Source organism: Podarcis cretensis (assembly GCF_951804945.1).
Source record: "Podarcis cretensis genome assembly, chromosome: 11".
In the NCBI taxonomy this organism is placed as follows: Eukaryota; Metazoa; Chordata; class Lepidosauria; order Squamata; family Lacertidae; genus Podarcis; species Podarcis cretensis.
In genome coordinates, this window is record NC_137180.1 from 20,523,666 (window position 1) to 20,549,573 (window position 25,908).

The 25,908-nt window shown below is 42.2% G+C and overlaps 1 long non-coding RNA gene across 2 annotated transcripts in view; it reads left to right on the top strand.

Annotated features, from left to right (window-relative positions):
- The first annotated feature begins 264 nt into the window (after window positions 1-264).
- LOC307226903 overlaps window positions 265-25,908 on the top strand; it is a 32,077-nt gene continuing 6,433 nt past the window's right edge. For both annotated transcript variants that reach the window (XR_013843677.1, XR_013843678.1), the window contains exons 1-3: window positions 265-343; window positions 6,350-6,403; window positions 19,654-19,859. This is a non-coding gene — a long non-coding RNA (uncharacterized lncRNA). The remainder of the gene's footprint in view (window positions 344-6,349; window positions 6,404-19,653; window positions 19,860-25,908) is intronic.

The window sequence follows — 25,908 nt, forward strand, 5'->3', positions numbered from 1 at the left end:
AAAATAGCATTTACATCATGATAGCATTCTATAAGACAAAGGCTGAATCTACACTTAGAGATCTGTAACATCTCAGTCACTCTGAATCAGGCTTCCTCAACCTCGGCCCTCCAGATGTTTTTGGCCTACAACTCCCATGATCCCTAGCTAGCAGGGCCAGTGGTCGGGGATGATGGAAATTGTAGTCTCAAAACATCTGGAGGGCCGAGGCTGAGGAAGCCTGCTCTGAACCCTCATGACACAATAGTCAACTCACTGCATTCCCATGAGTCCTACCTCATTATTCCAATATTCTCCTGACCCAATTTGTGAGGTTTTTTCCCATCTCTTGTGCCTAATGTAGGTAAGTGACACATGATTCTTATGATGGGAGTGGATGATATCTACAATTTCATGAGGACTTTCCTCAAACACACCCTTGACTCTGTTTCAGGAATGGGTAAATATGCCAGTTTCAGTTTCTCTTTCTGATTTTTTCCAAAGTTAAAATTGGTTATCCACATTTCCACATAGTGTTCTGGAAGCTTCTCTGTGTGAAAGAAATAAGCAAAAGCTGGCTTAAATTGGTTCGGTTATCTCTTTCAGTCAAGGTCATGCTGACTATAAAAGTAGGGCCAGAAGGAGCCTGGGTTTCACATTCTCTTTCTATCTCTTTTCCTTCTGGTCTGGTGTTCTGTACACAGTATGCTTAGTATTAAGGTTTAGTCTTATTATAAGTTATTGTAAGTTTAAGTTAAGTCTGCTGCAACTGGATTTCTTATGGACAGTGCCAACCCTGAATGTATTGGATGCAACCATTATGCTCATTTGCCTTCACTAGCAGTAAAGCTCTGCTGGATGAAATATTACATTAATTGCCTCTGGTCTATTTTTTGGGAATCCTGCAAAGTGTTTAAGTTTTACTCTGCCAATTTTTACTCTGGATCAATACTGAGTAAAATTTCAGTGACAGCCTAACAGTCCCATGACATCAGGCCACCCCTCTCTAGGAGTAGGTGTTTATTTTTTGGTTTTTTTTAAAAGTAAAGGATCCCTGGACACTTAAGTCCAGTAAAAGGCGACTGTGGGGTTGTGGTGTTTTTATCACTTCAGGCTGAGGGAGCCGGTGTTTGTCCACAGACAGCTTTCTGGGTCATGTGCCAGCATGACTAAATTCTAGTGCAATGGGATCCCACAACAGAAACCAGAGTGCACGGAACATTGTTTACCTTCCCGCCACAGCAGTACCTATTTATCTACTTGCACCAGCGTTCTTTTGAACTTCTAGATTGGCAGGAGCTGGGACAGAGCAACAGGAGCTCACCTGGTAGAAGGCACTCCTAGCTGCAGAGGACATGGGTGACATTTGGGAGTTTCCCTAAGCTACACACTTGTTTTTTCAGAGGGAGTGGAACCACTTCCAGATCAGGCAATTTGCCTATCTCCTGTACATGGGTGCCTCCCACCCACAACCTCCATCTTCCCTAGTTTCAAGCTTTCAGAGCCTCTCTCAATTCACATACATACCATATCAGTCATCCCATCCAATGAAAAGGAAGGATGTTTCCAAAGTCCACAGTCTTCAGAAGAGATTTCAAAATTTAATTCAGGATTCCTTTTAAAACATTATTCATTCATTATTTCCACATGCCTTTGTTGTTGTCCTTATTGGTTATAAACTGCATTTGGGGGTCCTTTTAAGGGCTGAAAGGCGGTGTACAGGTATTTTCAATGAATAAAGGAAAAAGAAATCATTATATATGATTTGTGCCAAGCGCTAGACGAGCCAAAAAAGCAAGTGCTGTGTTTTGCTAAGCAGATTCTATGTTAGGAACATTTAATATTTGTCCATAAGATTTCATCACAGCCACTTTTGGAGAGGTGTTTTTGATATATTAAAATTGATTAGATTGTTTTGACAGCTTTACTTCTGCTCGGAGATTCTTACTGTTGCTTTTCTGCAGTAATCAATCTCTAGTCTGAAAGATTGTGGGTTGGGAAGGAGGGGGCGAGAGCTTTGCAAGATGCCAAAAATCATATGAAGCAAAATGAAACACAGTGTGGTTGTCTACTTAGTTCTCCAACTACTCCCCCCCCCCACCCCAAGAAAGAAAACAGCCAGCTCAGCCACAAAATCAATGGCTTTGGATATATGACCTCTGGCTGGCTGAGAAGACTAAAACCAAATGTGGGATTAGGAAGGACAAGACATGGAAATTGTCAAATGTAGTAGATCCTCCTTTTCAAGAGTCAGCAGGATGACTTGAAAAATTAACTAAAAATAAGTTATGTATAGCATCACCATACACATACCTAAATAAATGGAAAGCATATGTTACAATCTATACAACCTCCTGCAGTTCTGGTTATAAAGGGAGGGAGAAAAGTGCTGAGTATATAAAAATGGTGGAGAATTTGTTACATTTGTCTCCCCCACTGACCAACAAATGAATTTTATATGAAACATACATTGAACTTTCACTGTCCCATATGTGACCCCTCCTTGTACAGGAAATAATCAGTTTGGAGCTCATAATGTATGGAATATTAAGCATTTTCCATAACAAGGCATGGTGATGGAAGAATCAAGTTGATAAGTGTGTCCTGAGCTATAAATTTGCTATGGCCATTTCATTCATATATATATATGCAATGGAAAAGATTGCTGGTTGCTGGAACATACACCAACTTTCAATTCCCAATTCCCTGATTTTATTAAATGCATTGCTTACATTCTGAAAATTCAAGAAAATATTTGCTTCTCTAGGTTGGCCTAGATGACCCTAATAGTCCCTTCCAACTCTACAGGTCTGTGATTCTACTCAGTTTTCTGGTAGCTAAAGAGACTGCATGCAGTGTCTAGGCAATATGAATCAACAGTGAAGACCTAGCAGGAGTATTGCTAAGTATGTCTTTATCAGTTCATTCAGATGGTTGCATAAACAGTGTAATATTGTGGAATTCAAGTAATACCACAGCAGCAGCTGAGGTATTCTGATTAGAAAAAATACCCCACAGTGAATGAGATAAGGGGTTTGTCCATACTGGAACAAAATGTGAGTATGCATTTGCCTGTCTCTTCATTAATACTGGGGACCCTTCCTCCTTCAAATGTGGTGGGTTTTAAAAAAATGGATGGGATGGGGGGGGAGAACCCTGTATTTAAAGAGGGAAAGATAATACTAATGGGGAATATTAATGGGCAAACGGGCAGTTGCAGATCCCCATTTTGCTGTGTTATGAACAACCCAAGTTTTCCATCCACCCACCCACTCGCTTAGTTCTTTGGGTTAGAAAAATATCATCCCTCGGAGAAAATACTCATGCAAGTGCATGAAGATTCACACAACTGAGTGTTGCATATAGTTTGGCCACGATACACACAGTTTTAAAGACTGAATTCAAAGCTTGCGGCTCCACCTTAAACACTGAAGATTTACAACACAGAAAGTATTTCTGTGTAGTTAAAGAATAAGACTAATATATAGAACATTGTGTGAAAACACTGTTGGCTCCAGATTTTAATTTTCTTTTTTTGAGGCAGGGAGAGGGATCCTTGGAAAAGATGCCCTATGTGGTCCCCACATCTTTCCCACCATTTTTCTTCCTCCCTGGCCCAATTCTTGAGAAGAAGAGGTCAACTAGGTCAGGAGGAAGATTGACTGCTGGTCCTCCTCCTTGCTCACATATTTACTTGCAAGTGTCAATAGTGGGAAGGGCAGCAGTGCCAGCGGTGGTGGATATTTCATTTGGACAAATGGATCACTGCCTTATGAACCCCAATCTGCTCTCAGTCAGCCCCAACCAGCCTGTCAGCTTCCTCCTCATGGGCCTCAATGTTGCCTAGGTAGAACTCAACAGGCAGTTAGAGGATAGGGACACAACTTGAATTAGTTAGCTCTGCCATTCATTAGCTCTTGCCCTACCTACTATTGGTCTCTCTGCCGTCTGCCCTACCAGTCCCAATGAGCAATGATCACTACTGACTCTGCTGATCAGCTGTGGGTACCATGCTGATATATGGGGCCTGGTAGATGCCTGATGACACCAACTCCCAACAACCTCTACATGAGAATCGTAGAGAGTTACTCTTGTGTAGACATCGTCTACATGTACTGAAAAGCCAGGGCCTTTTGCAGGCGCACTTGCAATGAAACAGAGATTTCACAGTGTCGTACATGAGAACTTACACATGGCTTTGTGTGGGAAATATTTCATGTCCGATGTAGGTTTCGGATAGTCATTGAAGGGTTATATTCAGGGTTAGGCAAGGACCGCAAGCTGAGGGGATTATAGGAAACTGACAGATTTTCTGACAGAGGGCAACCTTCCAAACTGATTTATCGAAGAAATAAATTAGTTGACTGCACTGTGCTTTATTAAGTGGAACATTTTTCAGCTTTTGACATTTTGAAATTGGTATCAGCCACAAATGTTTTCCTAGCAAAGAGGACATGAAAGTTGCTCCAGTTAAGTTAAGGGTCCATGTTTTATTTTCTATTTCCATGCAGCAGACACTTTCAAACAGCACCGAGCCAAAATGAGGTTTGTGTGTGTGTGTGTGTGTGTGTGTGTGTGTAAACACACAGTGTGTGGGTATGTTATGTGAATATTTTCACCATCTTTATGTATGTTGATTTTGTACAGCCATTCATGCTTCCCCCTCACTGGATGTGAAAGGGATGTTGAAAACCAGTCCCATTTCAGAATACTGAAAAGGTCAAGGTAGTATACTTGATAAATATATGAGACGTTATAACATTTTTGGTATCTAATTTTCATGTCTTGCACAGCATTAATCTTATTGAAAAGATGAACCATTCTAATGAGAACTGGAAATAGTATAAATCTGGCACATTCCCTTGCATAATTTTTAGACTGTAGAGGTGCAAAACTCACCTTAGCTGGCATATATTGTTTCTGTGTTAACAAAAGTGTAAGAGCGATGCTAAATTGAAAGCATATTTCTTCATCCAAATGAAGGCTAATTTTACCACCGCAAAGGCTTGTAAGCTATTTTCATTTCTGTATACGACAGATCAACTGTTCGGAGGATTTTAGTAATTTTAGTAAAAGGAACAACTCCCTTGTTCAACACATTGAATACAAAACATTTAAGTACTCTGAGGTCCATAGGTTCTGAGGAACACTATGTTTCTTTGGGAAGGTGGGGAATGCCATATTGCAGATACCACTTTCCCAAGATGCATGCACAAAAATTCAAAATCTCAAAATCACAGATAACTTTTGCCCGAGCTTGTAATGTTGGATCCACAATTTGGCCTGCTGGTTATGATTTCAGACTGCATAAGTTCACCTAGCTGTGTGGAACAGCTAGAAAGGATGTCAGCTGGCACACACTTTCAAAATCAGGCTGCAGTTGTCCCTGGGAGGACTGGACATGATGGAGTACTGCCTCTCTTCTGAACTTTGAAGATGGATGGCTGCTGCCACAAGTAAATCAAGGGGTTGAATTGTGCACCATTCCATCCCATTCTTCCACAGTCTATTCCCATCCACAATGTGTTCAGTAACAGCACCTAGAACTTGTTAATGGGGAAAAAAAGTTAAAAGGCAGCCCTGGGACACCTCATAAAATATGAGTGTTTTTAAAAACAACAACAACAAAACAAATAAACTTTCATGCAAGGATTTTTTTTAAGTCCGCACATAGGAAGCTTCCTTATACTGAACCAGACCATTGGTCCACTTAGTTCAGTATTATCTACAATGACTAGAAGTGGTTCTCCCGGGTTTCAGAAAACAAGCCATTTTCAATTCTACCTGGAGGTGTTTAGGATTTTTGCACCCAGAGCAGAGACTTTACCACTGAGCTAAGGCCCTTTCCCAATGGCAAGGTTGTGTGTCCCAGTTGTGTGTCAAGCCTCTCCCCTCCTGTTTTTGGTGAATGCTGTATGAATATCCTCATCAGAAGATTTTATGGTGCACTTAGGGCAAAAGTTGAACACTTTGCATAGCAATAGAGATGGCCACTGTTGCATCAGGAACGGAACAGATGATGTGACTCAGTGATAGAACAAAATCTTATAAATTTTGCCCTTGTGTGATCTTATAAACTCTGCCAGCAAACTACTAGGGGCATTGGTTACAAATGTCAGATAATATGCCAGAGTCAGAGGAAGCTGTGAATCTTTAGGAACATATTTGTCTCAATGTTATTGAAAGGGCTTTATTTTTTTCTTTGTTAATAAGCTTTGTGCTGCTTTTGTATTAAAAATAAGCTGCTTCTTCTGAATGAAAAGTGGTGATACTTACATTTCTTTTGATCTTGACAAAGGCCACAATCCTTTTGAATGCTTTATAGTTTATTTGGCTTCTTTCTCTCTCTTTCTCTCTTTCTCTCTCTCAGGTAGTCCTGAGTAGTGGATATATCACATCTAATTCTCTTGAAACTTGGCCAAAGGTCAGTCTTGTGCAGGAGTGATACAGGATTAATGTGTCAGTAAATTGCTCATCACTGCTTGACATGAGAAATAGCTGGACTGACAGAGCGCTGGCAGATGAGCCTTTAGCCAAGGAAGTTTTCAGTTGAAGGGGATTAAGACTAAGGCTAAGCCTTATGAGACTTTGACTATGCCACATTGAAAGAGAGAGCCCTGCCCTTTGTCTTTATATGTAGACAGCTTTCCCCTAAATTGTTCCTTGTTTCAATGCATTCAAGCCCTTGCAACTGGAGAAAGTTTAGCCCAAGCTTTCTCTGTGACACTTTTTAGCATCTGTGCCAATTATCTCTCCTTAAGAGATTTTTGGGGTGGGGTGGGGTGGGAGGTTCTGAATGCCTGCTGTCAATAAATCCATCATTGTTGCCACATGAGGGCACTGGGAGTAAATATGAACCTGAGGGTAGCAGTAGGTGACTTTATTTTCTCATTATAATATGATTTTACCCCATGGTTATAAGGAGCCAGTTATCTCAAATCACACATCAGGTTGAGGAAAGTGAGCAGCGTGGGAGCAAATTTGTAACGAAGAAAGAGTGAAACATTGTTTTATATTAATTTTAGAACAGTTGGCCAAATAGTAGGGGGGCGGTATTTAAAAAAAGCCATTAAAAGTGTATGGGTGTCTTATGGAGGAACTGGATAGGTGTGGGAAACCTGTGACTCTCTAGATATTGCTGGACGACAGCTCCTAGCAAACCAGCCATTGGCCATGTTGGTTGGGGTTGATGAAAGTTAGAGTACCCTGACAGGTTCGCCAGCTCTGAACCAAGGGATGAAGTAGGCGAACACTGTTGGGATACTGCCAGGGAGTCAAAGGCCATCATGATTCCACGTCGCCTCCGGACAATCCATCGATCTCCCGTAGATACAGTATCAGTCAATTAGCGACACGAGCTTCAGAAATAGCTTGCCACATTCCAGGGCTCGTGCACGCTCTATCAGCAGAGTTCGCACAACAAAAGGTGCACTCAGGAGAGCATATTTACAACTTTATTCAGTGTTGGTCAGCACAAAGAAAAAAACATGACTGCCTGCTTCGATGTCTCAGGCACAGAGACAGAACGAAAGCAATAGACAAAACATAAACTTTCTGTGAACAGGAAATACGCAGACTCTGTGACTCACAAAGCCTGCTCCCTTTTAAGGTGGAACGGAAATTTCCTAACAGACACTAGATTTGTTGTGGACCAACACGGCTACAGTTCTAGGTAAATCGCATTGAAATCAAGAGTGCTTAGTTCTGAATCAAGGTGGTAAGGATTATGTGGTAAGGTTGATTCTGGAGACTAGGAACTCATGATTTAAAATGGTGATATGAAGGTCACAAAAAAATCTCTTTGCAGTTAGGTGGCCCATGGACTGCAGGTTAGGGGCCCTGCTCTAATCAGACTGTGTAGTTGACATTTCTTAAATCATCCCATTGTGGGATCCAGCTATATGTGGATCTCATCCTGAAAGGATGGAAAGAAAACAGTAATGACACCTGAAGATTGCAGGCAATGCCTCTGAGGTTTATGTTGCTTTCCACAGTCCAGCAGCTTAAGACTCATTGTTTTCCGGGGGACTTGCACAAGGAGCTGTATCCTGGATAAGATTAAAAAGGGCAATAGTAGGTTCATGATCTGATCCAATCATCTGTGTGCACATTACTTTGGGTACCCATATCTCTGAATCCATGGTTTAAAGCCATGATTTTCCCAGTAGTGATGTATGGAAGTGAGAGCTGGACCATAAAGAAGGCTGATCGCCAAAGAATTGATGCTTTTGAATTATGGTGCTGGAGGAGACTCTTGAGAGTCCCATGGACTGCAAGAAGATCAAACGTATCCATTCTTAAGGAAATCAGCCCCGAGTGCTCACTGGAAGGACAGATTGTGAAGCTGAGGCTCCAATACTTTGGCCACCTCATGAGAAGAGAAGACTCCCTGGAAAAGCCCCTGATGCTGGGAAAGATTGAGGGCACAAGGAGGAGGGGACGACAGAGGACGAGTTGGTTGGACAGTGTTCTCGAAGCTATGAACATGAGTTTGACCAAACTGCGGGAGGCAGTGGAAGACAGAAGTGCCTGGCATGCCCTGGTTCATGGGGTCACGAAGACTAGGACACGACTAAACAACTAAACAACAACAAATCTCTGAATCACGTCCATAGACTTGCACGTGCCATTCTGCTTGGCTGTAGAGATGGAAAGATTAGATGGTGAGACTTATTCCACTGGCTCAGCAGAGAGATCAGCTGCCATCTAGGTCCTCCCCCCCCCCAAACTGTTTCCATTCCATGTGATAATCATAGAAATAAAAAGTTGCATTTGTTTTAGACAAACAAATTGTGTTTTGTGTGGAACTTGACATCATAATTCATGCAGCAACAAGACCCGTGCCATCTTTTATAAAGGAAGAGTGGGGCCTATTTACAGGTTTAGATTACATATGAAAGTTGGGTATGAGGCAGGCAAGTACAATCCCCTTCCTCTTTTCATACAAATCTACCTGGGCCCCAAAATCATCACCTGAGGCCCTTCTTCATGTGCCTCCTTCATGGGAGGTCCAGAATATGGCAACACGAGAATGGGTGTTTTCTGGAGTGGCTCCCAGTTTGTGGAATGCTCTCCCCAGGGAGGTTCACCTGGTGCCTTCAATATACATCTTTAGGCGCTAATGTTTCTCTTCAACTGGACCTTTGGATGATTAACAGCCAACACCCTTTTAAACGTGTTGTGGGAGGGGAAATTCTTAGTTTTCTTTTTATTTGAGTTATGTATTATTATTATTTTTGTTATATCACATTTTTATGTTGTGAACTGACCTGAGATCTAAGGAAGAAGGGCAGTATACAAATTTAATAAATAATAATAATAATAATAATAATAATAATAATAATAATAATTCACAGTTAGGGGTAGGGGAGAAATTCACTTCAAGTCTCATCTGGAGCCAGACCTACCAAATTTGTACCTTCCAAAACAAGATGGGAACTGAAGCACAACCATCCTTCAAAATTAATGCTTAACTGAATTTTGCTACGCAGTTTGCCAGCCAAGCAATTTTTACGAAAATGCATATACTAGGATAAAGTGTGCCCCAAAAATGGATATATTGGTGAAAATAATAAACCAAAATGGATCATATTAGGTTAATATTCTGGTAACCAAAGGAAAAGGCCCATATGTTGTGTGGAAAATCCTGACTCCTACATAAAATTATTGTAAAATGTAATAAAAATGACATGAAAGCAACTCTTAAGCCGATTTAGGCTGTGAATGCATAGGAAAATGTCCTAACCATTTTATTTGAGAGGAAAGTTTTCCTCACAATTAATTACTTATAAATGCTATCAGATCACTAAAAGCATCAGCATTGTGAAATATGCTTCCTAATTTGGACATGCTTGCTGAACAAAGAGGTTACTAACAGGAAGAAATGCATTTGAAGTGTTCCAGGAGTGGCCATGTGTCCTGCTTTAAAGCCCTCTATTTCAAGGGCTGTCTGATTTAAAGAAACATAAGAAAGGAGTGCAGAGTTCCTGAAGCTGCCTGTCAACAGCCCAAACTTTATTCACTATACCAGACTGATTCATTATTATACCTTCTCTCTTCAGGTGATTTTTTTTCTGGTCACTCAATATTTTTCCTAGTTCAGTAATGACATGCATAGACCTGCATCCCATTATGGGCTGACTGAAAATGAAGACAAGTACATATTACTATAGAGGCCCTTTGCATGTTAAAGTGGACCTTATAGATAATTGTTGAAATAAAAAATTGTCCAGTAGCACCTTATAGACCAACTGAGTTTGTTCTGGTATAAGCTTTCGTGTGCATGCACACTTCAGATACACTTAAACAGAAGTCACCACACCCTTATATGTAGTGGGAGGGTGGGGTGGGGTATTTCTCAGAAGGGTAGGAGGAGATGGGTGATTGGCTCAATGGGTATGGTAAACCTGTTGACTACTTATAGGCAGGTAGCCATGTTGGTCTGCCGTAGTCAAAACAAAATAAAAAAAATCCTTCCAGTATCACCTTAGAGACCAACTAAGTTTGTTATTGCTATGAGCTTTCATGTGCATGCAGATTCTGAAGAAGTGTGCATGCACACAAAAGCTCATACCAATAACAAACTTAGTTGGTCTCTAAGGTGCTACTGGAAGGATTTTTTTAAAAAAAATGTTTCTGTTGACTACTGTTAATGACTGTTAATGACTGCAATTAGTCCTACAGGAAAAAGCAAAGGATAGTATGCAGATGCTTATAGGTAATTGTCATGAATTTATTTATGGACAAAAGAGAGTGCTGCTTTACACCATGCAAGATGTAATTATGGTACCCTAGACAAATTCATGGATGATGATTCAGTGGCTACCAACCATGATGGCTATGTTCTGTCTCCACATTTGGAGACAATATGCCTCTAAATAACAGTTATTGAGAACCACAGGTGGGGTGAGTCCTGTTGCACTAGGTTATGCTTGTGGGCTTCCTATGGGCACCTGGTTGGCCACTGTAAGAACAGGATGTTGGACTAGGTGGGCCTTGATCCAGCAGGGCTCTTCTTATTTTCTCAGTGGACTACTGTGTTTATTCAGGGTTTGGTCCATGTATTTTATATTCTGTTAAAAAGAGTGCATCTGGTTGATCAGATGAATCTTCAAATCAGTACAAAGATCTTTTTGTCTCTGATGGAGTATTTTGGAAATAGTAGAGGAAATAAGTGTTTTGAAAAATAGATAGGAATAGGGGTGGGAAATAACTTGTCTGGCACTCGTGAGCAGAAGGAAGTTTGAAGCCAAGGGTAAAAGACACACACAAAAACCCACATGGTAAAAAATGATCAGACAAGAAGCTTGAGAAAAGGAGGAAGAAACAAAGACTTAGATGGATTTTTAAACCACCAAGGAAGCAATACTGGGTTGTTGAAAGCATAAGTGATAAAAGCTGAATTGTTGCTGAATACACAAAGAAGCCACTAATGGAAATCAAAGAGAAAAAGGTAGGCTAGATTCTCAGGGTATTAATTTAAACCATATCAGCGCTGGACATAATCCAGTCTTTCCTGAAGGTGCAGTGGATTTCCACAGGCCCCAAAGAGCAACGCATCTTTTCCTCCAGAAGCTGGGTGGCATCAATGGTGGTTTCTGAGGGTGATGCTCAAGGTCTCATATGTGATTCTCTCCTCCCCATATAATCCTCACAACAAAGCTATGAGGTAAGTTTGGCTGGGAAACAGTGTTTGGCCCAAGGGCACCCAGTGAGCCTTATGTACGCGAAATGCTATCACTGTGACATTTGCTCCAACTGTGTAGAGAGGAAAGTGGGACAATGTCTATTGTCTATTGGTTATGCGTCTCTAACAGGCCGTACATTTGGAAGAATATCTGCAGAGCCTGTATTTGCATGCAGCCTAACCCTGAAATGCAGAACCCTGCATGATCAGAGTTCCCTGTCTCTGGCAGAGCTGATATTTCTCTGAGGAGTTGCCACCACAAACTACCTGAATGAACCCCTGATCTCATTATACACAATCTTGCCTTATATTTTCCAAAGTACACACAGAAACACCCACCCACCTCAGCTACTTCTTGTCAAGTCAACTCCTGGTCCCAGTGGTTTTCAACGCTGGGGTGACTTGAATGATGGTCAGGGGTGCCGCAGGTAACACTGGACTCTGTCCCTCTTTCCTTCCCTCCTCTGATGCCATCTTGCATCTCTGCCTCCCAAAGGCTTGCACAGTTGTTTGTTGCAGCAGCTCCAGCTACAAGCTCTGAAGGCAAATGGTGCCTCTGGGGCTGGCCAGGGGGTGCTGGTTGCCAGGAGCTGAGGTGGCCTTGGAGTAAGCAAGCAAGCAAGCAAGCAAGCAAGCAAGCAAGCAGGCAGGCAGGCAGGCAGGCAAGGGAGCCCAGCCAGGCAGTCTGCCAGCCCTTGCTGTTGGGAATGAATAGACAGTGTGAGGAGCCATCTCTTTTTGGGGTGGGGTGGGGGCAAGCTCTGAGGCCAGGGCACTGGCAGCAGCTGCCCGGAGGACTCCCAAGGAGAGGGGAAAGGAGGCTGAGGGTACACTCCACAAGGGAGGGTGATTGAAAAAGGGTGAGAGGCTGCCAGCTCTGCAGGCAAGGGGTGACATAACTGGGCTCCTGAGCCACACAGTGGTACCGTAGAAAGAATGTAGTTGGTCAAGGAAGCTGTGCATTCCAAAAGGTTGAAAACCTCTGCCTTATCTTGTTATCACAGTGGCCAACTAGGTGCATTTAGCTAAAACATTTCAGCTCCCCCTCTCTTTCAAATACTTTTTCTCCCCCTCTTCTTTAATGCATACATACAGACATAATTTTATTTGTATGCCACCTTTCCACAGTTCAAACCATGTTCAAGGTGGTTTTTATATGTGTTAGAAGCCACCCAGAGTGGCTAGGGCAACCCAAACAGATGGGTGAGGTATAAATAATAAAATTCTTAGGGTTATTATTAATAATATTACAACATGAAAAAATACATAACTTCAACACAACAAAAGTAGTTAGCAACAATAAATAAAACATTGAAAAACACACAACCAAAATGAACAATTTCCACATAAATCACACCAAGATCTAAAATAAAGATTATTTTAAAAAAAAAAAAAGGCAAAGGGAGCAACAGCCCCTGCCCCCAAATAACACCCCAATCCAAGAGTCTGTTCAGCAGCCTCAGCTTATGTAGCTGGAGTCTGTCCGTCAGTTAGGGCCCTGTCCTCCTAGGCCTGATGGAAAAAGGCCTGCAAGATAGGGAGCAGGTCTTTCTGCACATATCTCTGTTCTCAGATCCCATCCTGTGGGTAAATAGTCCATTCAGAAGGGAAACTATTCTAACCATTAGCCCCTATTAGGGACATATCAACTGGTCATCCTTGACTATTAGCAAGCCATCAGCTTAACAAAGCAGCCCTAACAATATGAACATAGAGACGAATGGCATAACTACAGGAAAAAAAGTAGAATCAGGGATTCAGAGAGGCGATCAATATATGGAAAGGCAAGACAACTAGCAATGCTGATGAAAAGCAGCCATAAAGAGTAGGGTAGATAAAAGAGGGGTGCATAATAAGATAGCAGTAAATAGACAGATAAAAGGCAAAGTTCTGGCAGGTAGTAAGGAAACAGTCAATAGGGGAGGGGAGCACAATTAATATGGCACATAATAAAGTGCAAATCAATGGGACAAAACTCAGCTAATTCAGCAAGAGGCAAAGGGTCAGGTAATATTAATAATGAGAACAACTACTAATGCAAAGCCCTACTTTTCTATAGCTCATTGTAGATACATCAGAGAGATCACTTCATTTACTTGGTGACCTGGGGGGGGGGGCAGTCATCATTTCCAAATCAAACTTACCTCACAGGTTTGTTGTGAGGATTATATGGGAAGAGAGAAAACCACTTTCTTTGTTCTTGACTCAAGTTCAGTGCCATCATTCACAATATCAGTAAAGAAAAATAATCCCTTTTACCTGACTACACTGTTCTTTCCAACCGCCAGCCCGAAATTTAACTGCCACTTTGTTGTGTGTCAGTTATGTATACCCACATAACAAAACCACATGTCTAAACCACCTAGCCTTTTGGGCTTGACGATTGTAAGGTCAGCAGTTCAAGTCTGTGCGATGGGCTGAGTTCCCATTGCTCTGACCCAACTCCTGCCAACCTAGAAGTTCGAAAGCACACCAGTGCAAGTAGATAAATAGGTACCACTGTGGCGGGAAGATAAATGGCATTTATATGTACTCGGGTACTTGGCACAGTATTCCATGCGCCAGAAGCGATTTAGTCATGCTGGCCACATGACATGGAAAGCTATCTGTGGCAAACGCTGGCTCCCTCGGCCTGAAAGTGGAGATAAGCGCTGCACCCCAAAGTCAAATTTGTCTGGACTTAACTGTCCAGGGGTCCTTTATCTTTACCTTATGTGTACCCATATAAACTGTTGTGATGGATTCCATTGATTCAACTGTACATCAGAAACCACCACTGGTGTCTGATGTCATCCAGACCTCAGGAAAGAATGGATTAAATGAAGAGGGAGTGCAGCTATAACTGTCAGGTGACCTCCACCATTCCCTTTTCTTCCCTGAGTGAAATAGAGGTGAGCTCCTTCACGGCATCTTTTGGTGTTGCTTTCTCTGCTTGCCAAAGAAAAAAGTCAGTCCTGTTGAATCATGTTGGACTCTGGCTGGTTTCTATTTGGGATGCTGTCAGGTGCTGTTCTGTAAGCCTGGCTGGGGCAAGGGCACAACATTCCGAAGAAGAAGAAGAAGAAGAAGAAGAAGAAGAAGAAGAAGAAGAAGAAGAGTTTGGATTTGACATCCCACTTTATCACTACCCGAAGGAGTCTCAAAGCGGCTAACATTCTCCTTTCCCTTCCTCCCCCACAACAAACACTCTGTGAGGTGATGAGGCTGAGAGACTTCAGAGAAGTGTGACTAGCCCAAGGTCACCCAGCAGCTGCATGTGGAGGAGCGGAGACATGAACCCAGTTCACCAGATTACAAGTCTACAGCTTTTAATCACTACACCACACTGGCTCTCTCACTGGCAGAAGCAGCTGTCTCCATCATCGTTGCTGCCGCCCCCGCGCCCCCAATCTCTCTAATGTGCAAGATTCCAGGGATTCAAGGCACTTACGCAAGTTTCGCGTTTCCTTTTGGAAATGAGGCACAGTGTAGTCTGTTTTGTCTTTATGCTATATGATTTATTTGCACATATACACAACCTGAGCCTACAATTAAGGAGTTCACAGTTCACACCCCAAGAAGATCTTGCTTCTTCCGTAGCCACAGCCTTGGATTCTCAAAGAAATCAGCCACAGCTGTTCCTATGCCTTTCCAGCATTCAGCTTTCTGCCTCCAGCCTCTAGCTTAGTCGGTTAGAGTGTGATGCTGATAAAGCCAAGGTTTGCAGGTTCAATCCCCATATGGGACAACTGCATATTCCTGCACCGCAGGGGGTTGGACTAGATGATACTCAGGGTCTCTTCCAATTAGGATTCTTTGAAATAACACATACTTTCTTTAAACCCTGTTTTCTGTCCTCACTAAGAGCTGGAGGAGAGCCCCACCCATTGGTCATCTGACAGAGACCCCCTTTCCTTTGTTTTCTTAATCGCCCATTTCTCAGGCAATCAGCTAGTCTGATTTATATTTTTTCACTAATAATAATAATAATAATAATAATAATTTATTATTTATACCCCAGCCACTCTGGGCGGCTTCCAACAGAACACTAAAATACAATAACCTTTTAAACATTAAAAGCTTCCCTAAACAGGGCTGCCTTCAGATTATAGGGATTAGAAGTCTGGCACCCACAAACTCCTAACAATATATTGTGTTCCAAGGTTCTGTGCTTTGTCTATGCCCAGGGGGTGCAACTTCAGGCCTTCCTTTCTAGGTCTGGAGCATTAAACACCCCGTAGTTCTGTACCCTGTAAAGGTAAAGGTACCCCTGCCCGTACGGGCCAGTCTTGACAGACTCTGGGGTTGTGCGCCCATCTCACTTAAGAGGCCAGGGGCCAGCGCTGTCCGGAGACACTTCCGGGTCACGTGGCCAGCGTGACATCGCTGCTCTGGCGAGCCAGAGCCGCACACGGAAACGCCGTTTACCTTCCCACTGGTAAGTGGTCCCTATTTATCTACTTGCACCCGGAGGTGCTTTCGAACTGCTAGGTTGGCAGGCGCTGGGACCGAGCAGCGGGAGCGCACCCCGCCGCAGGGATTCGAACCGCCGACCTTTCAATCGGCAAGCCCTAGGCGCTGAGGCTTTAACCCACAGCGCCACCTGCGTCCCCTTCTGTACCCTGTATGTGTGTGTAAATTCTTGGGTAGGCTCTTTCAGTTATTTCATCCTGTAAACATTGTTGTGCAATGGGCCCCAGAAAGCCCTGCTGTTGCAAAACAAAACAAACAAACAAACAAACATTTGTTTCCTCCTTTACAGCAGGATACAATGGAGGTAGATTCTGTTATTAGTTGCTGAAGTTTTATCTGGGTACATCACACATATTTAATCCCAAAGCATCTCTGTGAGAAAGCTAACAATGCAATGCTATTGTCCCAGTTTCTTATTCATTGTGTTAGCGTCTACATCTTCATTCAGAGCTATTTTCCATGCTTATGAATTTTCTCACCCCAGGATTATATATCTTTAACATTTATCTCAAAATTGCCATATAAAAATAATGACGTTGGAGAAAAAGGTGGAGAGAAGCCCACCGAAGGGAAAGAGCTAAGCTGTGTGCTGTAAGCTGATTATGGGTAAGAGGACTGGAAGGTGAGACAGAATGTTTATTTCAGCATCTGGTATTAGGGAAATCTGTATCATTCCATTGCTAGACTTTATTTCCATGTTTCTGATCACTGGTTCACACTCCCCCCCCTTCCCGCTGGTATCTGCCTTCATGAAATGAACCACACCTCCTGATCCTTGAAAGGTAAAGCCAGTGCCTCTATGGGAAGAGCAGAAGTTTCATGTGATTTTTTTTTTGGGGGGGGGGGATGGCGGGAGTGGAATCCAGAAGAGATGGTGGAGGAGGAAGATGCAAGCCATGAGAAAAAGGGAAGGGGAAGGAAATGGGGTGCAGGAAGGGATGTAAGGAGCGTAGAAGCAAAGATGTGCATGGAACAGGGCAGATTGGGAACAGTCCCAGTTGCAGTGGGATCAGGGGCTTATGGAAACCAGTTGGAGTGCAATTCATGAGACAGGAAACTGGGTTTGCATAGTTGTGGGTATGTGAAGTAGACATGGTCAAAATGGATGTGTGGGGGAGGTGACATGTGGCCATCACCTGCCCCTCCATGTGTAAGGGTATTCCATTAAAGGAATTTGGGGGTGTGGATCTTGTCCAAAGCCCGGGGAGGGGCTAGGGCCATGCCACGACCCCAGCGGGAAACCAGGGGGGCTCGAGTTGATCCACATGGGCAGGGCTCCTGCTACTGGTGGTTTACCCTTACCAGACTCCCTGCAATGTGGGCAGGAGTCAGATATAGTCTGCTGATGCCAGTGCCTAAGCCAATACCACTCACATTCTGTAACCAATAAAGTTGTGGCCTAAATTTTGCCCTTTAACATTGACCCAAATTCTGTGTCCTTGCGTCTTTATTCTCCTGGTGTGGCTTGGGGGTCTTGAAGCGCAAAAAATAAATAAATAAAATAAATTATGAAATTGATCAGCATTTTAGTGCAAGTTTTTCCTAATATATACGGCTTAATACATTTTGGTTTTTTGCATGTTTGGGCAAGGGGTTTCAATGAATGTAATGCATTTTGTATGTTACTTTCAGCAATGTATTCATTTAAATGCACATTTTAGCCTAGTAAGTGCATTTTGTACTCCTGGCTGGAGTACTGCACTGCAAAATTTGGCTTTCAGGTTGCATATTGTTTCAGGAATGGGCTCATCCACGCTTCCATTAGTGTTGCAATTTGTTGGCACAGGTCCATGCTTTGGGTGCTGAAATGGAACAAATACTAAAATGCAGGAAAACTAACTGACATTTGTTCCGATTCAGCAGTGGGTTTTCTCAATGGGGCAAAACAATTCCCCCCCCCCAAAAAAAACCCTGCTTCTACCTGGATTGTGCCTGGATCTACCTGGATCTGTGCCTTCAAACCACTGCACAAATGGAAGTCCAGGTGAGCCCAGTGCAAATTAAGTAAATTAGCATTTAAATGTGAATTTAACCAAACATATTTCCCATTCCTAGTATGAAAGAAATTCACAACTCCCTAGATCTGCTGTGGCAGAAATGTTTGCCCAGTATGGCAGGGATGTGTTTATTTTTTTATTCTTTTAATGGATTCCTGCTAAGCCAGTCCTGCATTCAGACATGGGGTAGAAGAAATACAGATTTAGTGGGAGAGAAAACTCCTGGAGAAAATGAAACAGGAGTGATGGGGAAAGGGCCTGGGGGCCTCCCTTCATACCAGTTGATGTACCCAAGACATTTCACAGACTTTTCACTAGTCGTTTTGTAAAACTTACAGAGCAAGAAGGAAACGACATGAGAGAAACCCTAATATCCCAGGGCTAGCTTTGTCACTTATACTGATAGCATGCGATGATGCTTCATTAACTAGTGCAAATGCTATAACATGATAAAGCTGCTGTCTGTATTACTGTTGCTATAGCTCAGAGAAGGTTGAATGGGTAACTATCATACTATCTATTTTTGTCGACTAAACCCAGGATATGTGGCTATGGAAAGCACTCTTCTTTCTTCCTCTCTTCGCCTCCCCTCCTTCCTAAATTGTCCATAACCCTCTTGACAATCTCCAAAAAGTGCACGTTCTTAATCTTGCATTTTCAATTATGGTTTTAGACTTATTTATTGTAAGCCACCAAAAGAATTTTATGTTGCCGGCAAAGTGTTTGACGGAAAGAAAAGCGCATACACCACCCATAGCCACATTGCAATGAATAAGGTAAGCTGGAATCTAAATCCACCAAAATTAGAAAGAAATTATTAAGCACTTTGAGAAAGAGGCTTTCAGGGAAAGGAAAAGTTCTGAAAATTGGCGGCTGTGATTTGGTACAGCACTAGCTCCCTCATTGCTTTGTAGTTTAATTACAGCACAAACACACAAGCTACCATTTCTTAATTTAGTGAGAAGGTGCAAAATATTGAACTTCAGTAGTAGTTGGGTTCACTGCTGGGGTTCTGAGGCCCGTCTTGAATGTTTAGAAAGCAAAAAGTGTGGTATTTTAAGATAATTCATTGTTATTATTATCTTTCTGTGTGTCATATTAACTATAGCAATGTTCTCCACATAAGACAAACAGGTACATTTTTTTAGGCGAAGGGATTTGTGATATTGGCATGCATACTTATTTTTATAGCACCTTGTAATATATTGCAACCATTTCATGTATAGAACCTGTGAGCTAGCCAGAGATAACAGATGCTCCAGAGACCATTCTTAAAATGTTCCTCCCGCTGACATACAAATCACTCTTTTTATCTCACTATATATATATATATATATATATAATCTGAATTTTAACCAAATCTGTCAAGGTTCCTCAAGAGTTAAGCTTCTTATGTAAGCTTGAAGCTGCATTATTCTTTTGTTCACAACTTGGAGAATAGATGTAAATTTTAGACGATTAGCTACTTTTGACTGACACATTCCATTTGCTACATTTTGCACATCTTGCATTATTGTTTCCACACCTTTTTGTTGGCAGATCAGCCTACAAAAGACCAGCCAAGATATTTGGAGTCTATGAATTCTATTCACACAGAGAGGTTACCATAGAAATGAAAGAGAGATCTCATTTACACATCTCGGCAGTGCATCTTCTGACAGCTGTGGTTGACACGTTTGGTAGCAACATTTCTGAAAGATTTATCTTCCAGAAAAAGGAAACTGAGCATATTGCTAGATAAAGAGGTAAATGATTTTATAATTCCTCATGTTTTCCTCATATGCCCCTCACATGCCCAGCCTCCTCCATTGGTAGATGAAAGATGAAACTGAAGACCCCCTTTATATTGTTCTGTTCCCAAGATCTCAGATCCTTCCCATATGCTATACAAGCCTAATTGCTACTCCTAGTTTGAGATGAGCAACACAGACATCTTCAAGTAGTTTTTCTTCTTCTGGGGAGACTGTTCATGTATCCCAATGTCCGGGTTACCATATTTTGTTAGAGAAATGCAATATTCCCCTTAGTTAGGGTATCTATTGTGATTGTAGGTTCTGGTTGAAATGTAAGTTGTAGGAGAAGACATAGCGATGAGGAATATCACCTCTTTATGATGAGATTGAAGATTCCTGTTACACCATTCCGTCTTCAACCCCAAACTCTCCAATCCTTTGTACACTCTTACTCATATTTTGTTATATATGGGTAACATAGACATCACTGGATATAAGCTGGATATACACACACCATATGCCTACACATCCAAAGAAAAGCATAGCTCATCAGGGTTTTTGTTTTTTATAACAATCAGAAGTTGTAGCCACCAAGGCTGCCCTTGTATTTATTTACTTAGGTTCTTTCTATGACATCAGGGACCGAGCAACGGGAGCTCACCCCATCATGGGGATTTGAACCGCCAACCTTCTGATCGGCAAGTCCTAGGCTCTGTGGTTTAACCCACAGCGCCACCCGCATCCCAACCACATAGTGGCCACTTAAATAAGAATAAGAATAACCTTGCTCTTTGAATGCCATCTTTTCCCCTACTGTGGTTCTAGAATGCATATCTCGTTCTCACAACACCCCAAATAGCACAGCCTCCAATATTTCTCTGTTGAAAATAGGGAAATCCTATTTCATACCCTCCAACATTTCTCTGATAACAATAGAGGTCTCCACTCCAACATTTCTCAGGTGAAGATAGGGGTGGCCTAAGGAAAAGCGGGACATTCTGGGATTAAATCAGAAACTGGGATGGCTTCTGTAAATCTGGGAATGTCCTCGGAAAATAGGTACAACTGGAGGGTCAGAAAGAACTTCATGGCTTACCCTTGCAGAAGGGCCACACCTCCTTCTAGAAAGTGGAGCTGCACTAATGCAAATAGTAGAATGCCACATTTTTAATCATCTGCAAAGGCCCTAAGCAAGGGTCACATCAACAATTTCCTTCTTTTCCCCAAAGCAATAAAGCAGAATTTCGAGCCTTCCAGTGCAGTATGTTGCCTCCCAATCCTTTCAAAGATGTTACTGGGCACGAAACAGCACGGTGGTGAGCATGTGCAGATTAGTTCCGTAAATGAAAAGCTTGTATTTACTTAATTTAAATATTGCACGGGAAGTGACACATTTGCTTTGTCACATTGTCAGTATGAGTTCCAGTTTTGCACACAGCAATTAGAATCAAACTCAAAACCTTTCAGATTCACTCAGCATTGTTGTTTGAGTGATGTCTCTAGCCAAGTCTGGGTTCCAGAGTTCAAGGAAGAATGCAGAATTCAATGTTGCTTTATGAATGGTGGAAGAATAACCCATTCAGCAACTGAGGCCAGTTTTGAAAACCACATGAAGGGTGACTGTGCAGGCGGAAATAAACAGTACCTTCTTAGTGCAAACCAACCATTTCTTTCAGAAAATGCTTAAACGTTAGCCCCATGTGACTTAAGGATTTTAATTGAAGCTTGCCGCCACCACTGATTTTTTTTGTTTATTTCTCATTTAACATACATACATCCTTTTATTTGCAGGCCACCTTCTCATAGTTCAAACCATGCTCAAGGAGGCTTACAACGTGAAAACATTACATAATTACAAATATAACAAAAGTAGCCATAAACAATAAATAAAACACATTCCAAAGTACACAACCAAACTGAACAATTGTCACATAAATCATAGTAAGATCTAAAAATAAAGTTACAAAAATTAATATCAATTAGAGCAACAAACCCTCCCAAATTAAAAAAACAACCCCCAAACAAGACCCAAGAGTCTGTTCAGCAGTCTCAGCTTTTGTAGCTGGAATCAGTTATAGGACCTACAACCAAGGTGGACAGGCAAACCTGTATTGTAGTCATTTTCTTATAAGTAACTACATTATATATTAAATGGATGAACTTGAGGGTGGAGGATTATTATTGGATTCAACTATAGAGAAGTGGCAATGGTAAAAGAGCCAGTCACAACATTTAGGATGGAGTGGTGCCATGTTTATGTGGAGAAGAGAGCAGAGTAACTGTTCTGCAATCAAAAAGTTGCAGATTGAGGACCTGGCATCTCAAGATAGGGCTGGAATTCCTGCAGGTTCTGCTAGTCAGTGTAGACAATACCAAGGTAGTTGGGCCAATTAGCATAAGGCAACTGCCTCTGTGGATTCTGGTAACACACATACACATGTGGTTCCCAGACAGCCTGTCCTTGGGCTCCAGAGGCAAGTGAATGTACCAAGTGTTCAAAACAGCAACAATTGTTCCAGTTGTAACATAGTCTAGAGTGTGGTTGACACAGAGACAGTCAAACTGTGAGAGAATCATAGAATCAGAGTTGGAAGAGACCACAAGGGCCATCGGGTCCAACCCCCTGCCAAGCATATGGGCAAGACATATGGGCTTATGAGACATATGAGAGATATGGGCAAGACAGGATGTGGCTTTCTTAAAGGTTACAGTGGTACCTCGGGTTACATACGCTTCAGGTTACAGACTCCGCTAACCCAGAAATACTACCTCAGGTTAAGAACTTTGCTTCAGGATGAGAACAGAAATCATGCTCTGGCAGCACGGCAGCAGCGGGAGGCCCCATTAGCTAAAGTGGTGCTTCAGGTTAAGAACAGTTTCAGGTTAAGAATGGGCCTCTGGAACGAAGTAAGTACTTAACCCGAGGTACCACTGTACATGCATATATAACACCCACATTTTTGATCTGGAACCCAACTCATCAGACTGGGGCACGAAAGGACATATGCTGGCCGAAGTGGAGGGCAAGGTGGTACCCTCCCCATTCCAAATAAGCACATCTGGCAGATGAATCTTACTCCAACACTGGCAACTGAAGAGCTCCATTTACCATGCCCAAGTGAGACATGCTAATTTAGGTGGCAAAGGGCAGCGACTGTGTGGCACTCACAGATATATCCTCCCAACAGATGGGTATGGCCAGGGGCTCATGAGGAATGGCTAGAGAGCTGCCCTGTCATCTCCCCAGGATCTGCCACCTGAGATGACCATCTCCCTTTGTCCTCTTCCACCTGATATATCATCAGTTAATCACGGGGAACAGTGACTTCATTGCTCAGCTGGAGTCCCTAACAGGGCCAGCAATTTCTTACCTATACGTCATACTTCTGTAGTTGAATAACCACTCATTCCAATGTTGCTGGGCTCTTATGGGGTTTGTAAAGGTAGTTTCCAGTGACTCGTGATCTGTCAAAATCTTTGCAGGCATGTCAAACAAACATAGTGATGGAACTTGATCCTGGACATGGTGAATGCCCTGTGCGAGCTGCAACAACGGTCCTAAAAGTTGTGCTGAGTTAGCCTGGGCTAAAGTCCAGGGTATGGTATTTAATTTCTCTGATCAGATGCCACAATGCTCTCTGTACTCCACATATCACAGCCCTAATAATTGGAGTAGAGGTATGCTGAATCTTATAGGAAGGAAATATGTAGTTTGATTTCCACTGAAATCCAACAAACCTTATGTGTGGTTCATTGCAAGCTATAAACCACTGCACTTCATCGACAAACACAAGCATAACAAATGGGTGACAAGGGAATTTCACAACACTCAACAATGAAGTGGTTCGGGTCAGCAAATTCCCCCTTTCTCTAGTTCAATCCATAAACTCATATTCCACTACCATCCCTCATACACAGTTGACACATTAGGAATGTGCCATTCTGCCCTTCAGCCTGTCAATTTCCAATATGCTGTAGTAAGGAAAGGAAAAGACTGTCTCCTCTGGCTTCTCATTGAGATATATTGTTCTGTGTTCCCAGAAACTAACTATCTGGGTGGTATCTCATGCAGACTTGAAGAATAGTCATTCCTTTTCAGGAATGCATGAAAGAGTGATAAAGGGGCAACAGTGACTTTTCTTGAGTCCATTCATTCAGGTCATGTCCTCTAGACCAGCAAAGAGAGTGTTTGCTCCATCTTCTACATGACTGAACTTTCAGATGCTGGAAGATGGGACAGTGGTCCTTCCCTGTCCCTCGCCATGCATGCAGTATCTTCTGCTTAGTCTTGTTAACAAGGCTATTATAATTCCAATCACTGAACGTTTTCAGCAGTTGTAATTCTTATGGCTGTACTGTGATCAACTAGAGAGAACTGTGGTTTGTGGCATTGCTGAATGCTAGTAATAGCTGGAGTAGTGTTCTCGAAGCTACCAACATGAGTTTGCCCAAATTGCGGGAGGCAGTGGAAGACAGGAGTGCCTGGCATGCTCTGGTCCATTAGGTCACGAAGAGTCGGACACGGCTAAATGACTAAACAACAACAAAATTAACAGACATGACTAACTGAAGTCTATTAATTTCAATGGTCCTCTCTGAGTAAAACACAGCGGAATTGCAAGAGTAATCCATGTCCCCATACCTTCTGTGATAACTTAGTAAGATGCAGATTTTAGAGGGCTAAAGGGACGCGGGTGGCACTGTGGTCTAAACCACTGAGCCTCTTGGGTTTGCTGATCAGAAGGTCGGTGCTTCACATCCGCATAATGGGATGAGCTCCAGTTGCTTTGTCCCAGCCTAGCAGTTCGAAAGCACGCTACTGCAAGTAGATAAATAGGTACTACTGTGGCAGGAAGGTAAATGGGGTTTCCATGCACTCTGGCTTCCATCACGGTGTTCCATTGCAGCAGAAGCGGTTTAGTCATGCTGGCCAAATGACCTAGAAAGCTGCCTGTGGACAAACGCTGGCTTCCTCAGCCTGAAAGCAAGATGAGCACCACAGCCCCATAGTTGCCTATGGAGAGAGATGGGGGAGGAGGCTAAATGTATTTCATTCTATATCATAGAGTTTGTGCATGTTTTTTGTGTCAGGATCATGTGGGTAGGTCTCTCTCTCTCTCTCTCTCTCTCTCTCTCTCTCTCTCTCTCTCTCTCTCTCCCTCTCTCTGCATTCCTTTGGATAAAATGGAAGCTTGTAAATTTCATTAAGGGCGCCCCTAACTATTTTCTGATAATCCAAGCACCAGGGTACTTCCTTTTTTATGTGCTTAATGTGAAAATTAGGGAGAGGGTTTGTCAAGATCAAAAGCTAGAAGGGAAAAAAGGATGTGCAGTGATAGCAGTTATCCAATTTCAGCTTTCAGGTTTTCAGAGGAAGGACAGTAAAAATTCTGCTCCTAAATTCCAGTAATTTTTAATGCTGCAAAGTTTCCATATCCTTTAAAAATATATATGCTAAAGGAAAAGGTATTGGTTCAGTCCGGAGGATGAATCTCTCTGAATTGCAAAAACCAGGGTGAGAGGAAGGAAGGTAACAATCCGTAGAGGAGCATATTTCAGTTTTGAATTTTTAATGGGCCATTATAGCATAAAAAGCTGTGGGCAGAGAAACCATTTTAGAGTAAATTAAAATACCTTGACAATATCAATTGAACTTTAGCAGAGCAGCCAAGTGATCCAAGTGAATGAAAAGTGATGAAAACAGGGGACATGTTTATAAATATGTGTGTCACCAATCCATTTGGGTTATGGGATCATTTCGCCTTTTGGGGAATTAACATGTCATGTTCACCTGAATGTGTCATAGATCATCCATTAGTAAACCATTCTTATGATTCTATGCAGTCCCTGATCTTTTGTCAGGACACAATGAAAAATAATTGCTCACTTAACCAATACACTTAGAACCAGAGAGCATAATAAATGGGTGGCTTTTGGAAGAGACTTTGGTTCACCTTTACTGCCCATAATGCTTTTACTATATATATTCTGTCCTATTTTTAGATGGGCTTAGACAGTTCCTAAAAACGCACAACTTAAATACATTAATGCCTTTTAGTTT